Source organism: Aegilops tauschii, chromosome 2 (assembly GCF_002575655.3).
Source record: "Aegilops tauschii subsp. strangulata cultivar AL8/78 chromosome 2, Aet v6.0, whole genome shotgun sequence".
Classification (NCBI taxonomy): domain Eukaryota; kingdom Viridiplantae; phylum Streptophyta; class Magnoliopsida; order Poales; family Poaceae; genus Aegilops; species Aegilops tauschii.
The window spans coordinates 209,433,306-209,441,190 of record NC_053036.3 but is presented as its reverse complement, the minus strand read 5'-3'; the positions used below and the strand labels follow the sequence as shown (position 1 = coordinate 209,441,190).

Here is a 7,885-nt window from a genome sequence, read left to right as displayed (position 1 = left end):
CAAGACCCGCTGCAGGAGCAACTCTGGACGTTATGAACGTCTGGCAGAGCAAAGATGATGACTACTCAAAAGTTCAGTGTGCCATGCTTTACGACTTAGAATCGGGACTTCAAAGATGTTTTGAATTTCATGGAGCATATGAGATGTTCCAAGAGTTGAAGTTAATATTTGAAGCAAATGCCCGAGTTGAGAGATATGAAGTCTCCAACAAGTTCTATAGCTGCAAGATGGAGGAGAATAGTTCTGTCAGTGAACATATACTCAAAATGTCTGGGTATCATAACCACTTGACTCAGCTGGGAGTTAATCTTCCTGATGATAGTGTCATTGACAGAGTTTTTCAATCACTACCACCAAGCTATAAAGGCTTCGTGATGAACTATAATATGCAAGGGATGGAAAAGACAACTCCCGAGCTCTTCGCGATGCTAAAAGCTGCGGAGGTAGAAATCAAGAAGGAGCATCAAGTGTTGATAGTTAATAAGACCACTAGTTTCAAGAAAAAGGGTAAAGGAAGAAGGGGAACTTCAAGAAGAACGGCAAGCAAGTTGCTGCTCAAGGGAAGAAGCCCAAATCTGGATCTAAGCCTGAGACTGAGTGCTTCTACTGCAAAGGGACTGGTCACTGGAAGCGGAACTGCCCCAAGTATTTGGCGGATAATAAGGATGGCAAAGTGAAAGGTATATTTGATATACATGTTATTGATGTGTACCTTACTAGTGCTCGTAGTAGCGCCTGGGTATTTGATACTGGTTCTTGTAACATCCCAAAATTTTCCAAATTTTGAAATGTTAATAATAAGATATGATTGAGTGAGTTGTTGTGATTGTCAAGTAAAAAAAACATTTGAGACGTGTTAAAAAAATCAAATTGGATTTCTTTGTTTTGGACTCCTATGAAATATTCGGAACCACCTTTAGATTTATGGAGTGAGAATAAAATGACTTTCTCAAATGTGGTGGATGGATATTTCATTTGAAGTTCTTTGAAATTATGAGTTTCAGTGAAGTTGGATCTTATATGGAATTTTAATACCATTTAAATATTGCAAAGCATTTAAGTAAAAAAAATTAATGAGAGGAGATAATATGACTTCTCCATAAGAAAACGTTAGAAAATATTTAATAGGGCTCATTTGAATATTTGATTGAGTTTCAAATCATTGTGGTTCTTATAGGGAATTTATAATGACCTTAAAAGATTAGAAAAACATGTAAAATTGAATTGGGCCATTCCACAATTTCTCGCACATTGTTTCTATCTCTCTCCAACCGAATTGGGCTAAGTCCACCTCACTTCTATATTAATTTTTCTTTCTCTTACTCCTTGGGCCTAGTATTTTTCCACTAAAGCCCATCTAGCTTACACACCTCAAGCCCAGGCGCATGCAGGTGCTCGTCTCCTTCCTCTGCACGTTCAATCTACAGAAACTGAACTTGAACAGCCATGGCGTCTTTTCACCTCTTCCTCTCCCTCTAGTGCTAACCACAGTCATCCTTTCGACTTGCCACCGACACGAAACTTACAGAGGAACGCAAGGAGAACCCATTCAGAGAATTAAAATCCAACATTACTGCCATAAATCGCCGAATTGATTCGTGAAACGTACAGCACAAACAGCCATTAATGGCCATGTTGAGCTCCCTTGATCTCCCCGTACCGGCTCCCACTGCCATTATAAATAGACCCCGAGGAGAGCCCTCAGCCCTAACACCTTCCAGACCCAAAAGCCCTCTACCTCTCGCCTCAAAACCGGAGAATTTGTCGCCGGACCCGAGCTTCGTTGTCGCCGTCGGTTGACGATCACGTCGCCTCCGGTGAAGCTCAGGATCCCACGTTCTTCCTTTCTCTATGTATCTCCCGTGCACACCTCTCTGACCCCTTTCCCCCCTCAATTCTCCAGCCAGGTCGCACGAACAACGGCACCCGAGCTCCACCATGGTTCTGCCTGCAGCCGCTGCCCATGCCCTCCAGTGGACGAGATCGACAGCGCCAATACCCTATCGTCTTCATCTCATCGTCAGGAAAGGCGACGTGAACCTCCTCGTGCACGATCGAGCCACGCGCCGCCGCCCCGACCAACTCCGGCGACCGGACCACCTCTCCCGGTGAGTATTCCTCTCCTTTTGATTGTTCGATCCATCAGGCAACAGGCCGCTCTCTCTGTTCAGTTAAAAAAAAGAATGAATCGGTACCAGCCAGTGAGAACATCACACATGACATCTCCTGTAAATCCCGTAATTGTATTTTTCAGAAAATATCCAAACTTCAACAATTCGTATCCTCTAAACCGTATGTCGGAATTCGACAAATTTTATATCCCCAGATTCGTTAGAACATGTATTTTCTCACGGAACTGAAATATTTCACTTTTGAGCAAATTCAAATTTAGTTCTGATTTAAATAAGAAATCGAGTAATTTTGCTATATCTTTTAATCTATAATCCATATGAAAATATTCCTTGTACCAAAGTTGATCCTTGAGACCATACCTTTCTGTTAAAACACTTCCCATAAATTTCAGCTATGTCTAGCTACTATTTTGTCCTCAACACTTCAAAATTTCCTTTCTTTTATCGTACCTCAACTCCATCATTAGTTTAATTTTATTTCTTGACTCAATCTTCTTGAGAAGACCATCATGATTGTTCTCTGATCATATCCCCATAGGATTTAACCACGGATTTATAAAAGTTTAGTTCAATTCTTTTAACATGGACCTTTATTCCATCAAACTCCATAAACCCTATGCTTTAAACCTATGTTATATTCCCATTTTTGATCTTATCTCAACCTGTAATCAAGTCCTAACAACTTTTGTAGGAATGTTATCCGCTAATTATTTTGTATTGTAATTTTGTACCTTTTACTTGGATCTTCATTTGGATTTGTTGTGTGTTGAAGTATTTTGTTTTATCGTTAGATATAACATAAAGTAAAGGAGTGACGATAACAAGTAGGGAATCAACTTCAAGACTCAGGCAAGTTGCAAATTGATCATGCTTTGACCTATGTTTTCATATTATGCATATTCCTTTATATTTTAATACTATGCATGTTTTATAAAAGTTTTACAAAGTATTATTACTAGCTAGAGCCATAGGTTCAAGACTTGCAACCATGCTTGGCCACGCTTGCACAAAATGGGTGGATGAAAACCAAAATTGTTTTAGACCTTTAAACTTGCCTCTTTTGGGGCAACGTTTTGTGAAAACTTTTGGAAAACAAAACTATATACTATTTTACTTCTACTCCCTGGGCGGAATGGTATTGACGGGAGCGTCTAGAAGTGATTGCGCCCATCGGGGTCTTGCAGTGAATGCGCCCGACTGGGGTCTTGCACACAGGTTTTTGATGGGATTGCCGTCTAGGGGACTGGGATCTTCCAAGTACAGTTTGATGTAGCTTCTAGTATAGCCGCATGCTACTATGGGCTCTGGCTTAGCTTAGTACTAACGGGAAACCCTACCCCAGGACCGCCATCGGAGAGAGGCCTTCGTGCCGAAGTTGCGGGCGGCTTGGTGGTATAGGGGGCTGTTACAGAAAGGCTTCGTCACAACCTCCTCCTAGTCGTACATCCAAGTGTGTAACGATAAACGGGGTTGGTTGTGTCATGTGGGGAATGTGTACGACCTCTGCAGAGGGTTTAACCTAATCGATTAGCCGTGCCCCCGGTTACGGGCAATTTTGAGCAACTGAAGACTTGGACTGAAGAAGAATCTCCCCTCTCTTTTCTAAAAATTGGTTTTAAGGGTTAAAGTTGAGGAATGAGCACAGTGAATGTGTTTCACTTCAACCTTATGTATGTTTTAAAACTATTTTGGAGAATGAGCACTGGTGCGTATATTCAACTGTCTCACTCCTATCTTTTATACCAAAAACTATTTTTTTATTTCAAAAGAACTTTACAAAAATTTAGTATAGGAGAAAATTGGCTTTATGCAAAGGAAACCTCCACCAATACTTACCTTGCATATATATTCTGTTATCCTTTCCTTTGCAACTTGCGAGTACATTCCACGTACTCATCTGCACCTGTCATGTGCAGATCTCAGCAGATTAAGAGATGATAGGGTTATGGTCTACACTCAACGAGCCCAGTAGCGTTGATGGAGCCCTAACTTAGCGACTACGTATTATTCCGCTGTATTACGTGCCAACATTGAGCTGTGCCAATGGTATGTATTTATTTAATTCTGGATTTATCGTTGTAGTGAAATGATGTATGTTTTACTAATATTCATTCTTGTTACTGTGTGTGCTAGCTATGATCCAGGGATAGCACAGTAAGCACAGAGACTTGGATTCTACCAAATCCGGGTCGTGACAGTTCTGTTGCTCACATTTGCAACTCGAAAGAAGGGCTACGGATTAAACGAAGATTGGCTAAGGACGAGGTGACGATGCGCGTGGGAAATGGTTCCAAAGTCGATGTGATTGCCGTCGGCACGCTACCTCTACATCTACCATCAGGATTAGTTTTAGACCTAAATAATTGTTATTTTGTGCCAGCGTTGAGCATGAACATTATATCTGGATCTTGTTTGATGCGAGACGGTTATTCATTTAAATCAGAGAATAATGGTTGTTCTATTTATATGAGTAATATCTTTTATGGTCATGCACCCTTGATGAGTGGTCTATTTTCATTGAATCTCGATTGTAGTGATACACATATTCATAATATTGAAGCCAAAAGATGCATAGTTAATAATGATAGTGCAACTTATTTGTGGCACTGCCGTTTAGGTCATATTGGTATAAAGCGCATGAAGAAACTCCATGCTGATGGGCTTTTGGAATCACTTGATTATGAATCACTTGGTTCTTGCGAACCATGCCTCATGGGCAAGATGACTAAGACTCCGTTCTCCGGAACAATGGAGCGAGCAACTGACTTATTGGAAATAATACATACTGATGTATGCGGTCCAATGAGTGTTGAGGCTCGCGGCGGGTATCGTTATTTTCTAACCTTCATAGATGATTTGAGCAGATATGGGTATATCTACTTAATGACACATAAGTCTGAAACATTTGAAAAGTTCAAAGAATTTTAGAGTGAAGTGGAAAATCATCGTAACAAGAAAATAAAATTTCTACGATCTGATCGTGGAGGTGAATATTTGAGTTATGAGTTTGGTCTTCATTTGAAACAATGTGGAATAGTTTTGCAACTCACGCCACCTGGAACACCACAACGAAATGGTGTGTCCGAGTGTTGTAACTGTACTTTATTAGATATGGTGCGATCTATGATGTCTCTTACCGATTTACCGCTATCGGTTTGGGGTTATGCTTTAGAGACGGCTACATTCACGTTAAATAGGGCACCATCTAAATCCATTGAGACGACACCATATGAACTATGGTTTAGCAAGAAACCTAAGCTGTCATTTCTTAAAGTTTGGGGATGCGATGCTTATGTGAAAAAGCTTCAACCTGATAAGCTCGAACCCAAATCAGAGAAATGTGTCTTCATAGGATACCCAAAGGAAACTATTGGGTACACCTTCTATCATAGATCCAAAGGCAAGATATTCGTTGTTAAGAATGGATCCTTTCTAGAGAAGGAGTTTCTCTCGAAAGAAGTGAGTGGGAGGAAAGTAGAACTTGATGAGGTAATTGTACCTTCTCCTGAATTGGAAAGTAGTTCATCACAGAAATCAGTTCCAGTGATTCCTACACCAATTAGTGAGGAAGCTAATGATGATGATCATGAAACTTTAGATCAAGTTACTACCGAACCTCGTAGGTCAATCAGAGTACGGCCCGCACCAGAGTGGTACGGTAATCCTATTCTGGAGGTCATGTTACTCGACCATGACGAACCTACGAACTACGAGGAAGCGATGATGAGCCCAGATTCTGCGAAATGGCTTGAGGCCATGAGATCTGAGATGTGATCCATGTATGAGAACAAAGTATGACTTTGGTTGACTTATCCGATGATCGACATGTTGGGGATCGTTGCAGAAATTAAAAAAAATTCCTACGTGTCACCAAGATCAATCTAGGAGATGCTAGCAACGAGAGAGAGGGAGTGCATATTCATACCCTTGAAGATCGCTAAGCGGAAGCGTTACAAGAACGCGGTTGATGGAGTCGTACTCGCGGCGACTCAAATCACGGAAGATCTGATCTAGCGCCGAACGGACGGCGCCTCCGCGTTCAACACGCGTACAGCCCGGGGACGTCTCCTCCTTCTTGATCTAGCAAGGGGAGAGGAGAAGTTGAGGGAGAACTCTAGCAGCACGACGGCGTGGTGGCGATGGAGCTCGTGGTTCTCTGGCAGAGCTTCGCTAAGCACTACGGAGGAGGAGGAGGAGTTGGAGGAGGAGAGGGCTGCACCAGGCCAGGGGTGCGGCTGACCTCCCACCCCCCTCTATTTATAGGGGCAAGGGAGAGGGGGGCCGGCCCCCTCCAGATGGATCTAGAGGGGGGCGGCGGCCAAGGGGGGGAGGCTTGCCCCCCAAGCCAAGGGGGCGCCCCCTTTAGGGTTCCCCCCCAACCCTAGGCGCATGGGCCCTAGGGGTGTTTGGCGCCCAGCCCACCTAGGGGCTGGTTCCCCTCTATATTCGGCCCATAGGGCCCTCCGGGGCAGGTGAACCCTCCCGGTGGACCCCCGGAACCCTTTCGGTGGTCCCGGTACAATACCGATATACCCCCGAACACTTCCGGCGACCGAATAAGGACTTCCCATATATAAATATTCGTCTCCGGACCAGTCTGGAACTCCTCGTGACGTCCGGGATCTCATCCGGGACTCCGAACAACCTTCGGTAACCACATACTATTTCCCATAACAACTCTAGCGTCACCGAACCTTAAGTGTGTAGACCCTACGGGTTCGGGAACCATGCAGACATGACCGAGACGTTCTCCGGCCAATAACCAATAGCGGGATCTGGATACCCATGTTGGCTCCCACATGTTCCACGATGATCTCATCGGATGAACCACGATGTCGGGGATTCAATCAATCCCGTATACAATTCCCTTTGTCTATCGGTATGTTACTTGCCCGAGATTCGATCGTCGGTATCCCAATACCTCGTTCAATCTCGTTACCGACAAGTCTCTTTACTCGTTCCCTAACGCATGATCCCGTGGCTAACTCATTAGTCACATTGAGCTCATTATGATGATGCATTACCGAGTGGGCCCAGAGATACCTCTCCGTCATACGGAGTGACAAATCCCAGTCTCGATTCGTGGCAACCCAACAGACACTTTCGGAGATACCTGTAGTGCATCTTTATAGCCACCCAGTTACGTTATGACGTTTGGTACACCCAAAGCATTCCTACGATATCCGGGAGTTGCACAATCTCATGGTCTAAGGAAATGATTGACATTAGAAAAGCTCTTAGCAAACGAACTACACGATCTTGTGGTATGCTTAGGATTTTGGGTCTTGTCCATCACATCATTCTCCTAATGATGTGATCCCGTTATCAATGACATCCAATGTCCATGGTTAGGAAACCATAACCATCTATTGATCAATGAGCTAGTCAACTAGAGGCTTACTAGGGACATGTTGTAGTCTATGTATTCACACATGTATTACGGTTTCCAGTTAATACAATTATAGCATGAACAATGGACAATTATCATGAACAAGGAAATACAATAATAACCATTTATTATTGCCTCTAGGGCATATTTCCAACAGTCTCCCACTTGCACTAGAGTCAATAATCTAGTTCACATCAGTATGTGATTGTAATGAATCCAACACCCATGGGGTTTGTTCATATCTCGCTTGTGAGAGAGGTTATTAGTCAACGGGTCTGCAACATTCAGATCCGTGTGTGCTTTACAAATCTCTATGTCATCTTGTAGATGCAGCTACCACGCGCTACTTGGAGCTATTCCAAAT

General features: G+C 43.2%; 1 long non-coding RNA gene across 1 annotated transcript; it reads left to right on the top strand.

The window, feature by feature from the left end:
- Nucleotides 1–1,162: 1,162 nt before the first annotated feature.
- Nucleotides 1,163–4,605, top strand: LOC120974515 (uncharacterized). The gene is made up of 4 exons (XR_005769895.3): nt 1,163–1,817; nt 1,904–2,108; nt 2,924–4,178; nt 4,266–4,605. It is a non-coding gene; the product is annotated as an uncharacterized lncRNA (long non-coding RNA).
- The last annotated feature ends 3,280 nt before the right edge of the window (nt 4,606–7,885 follow it).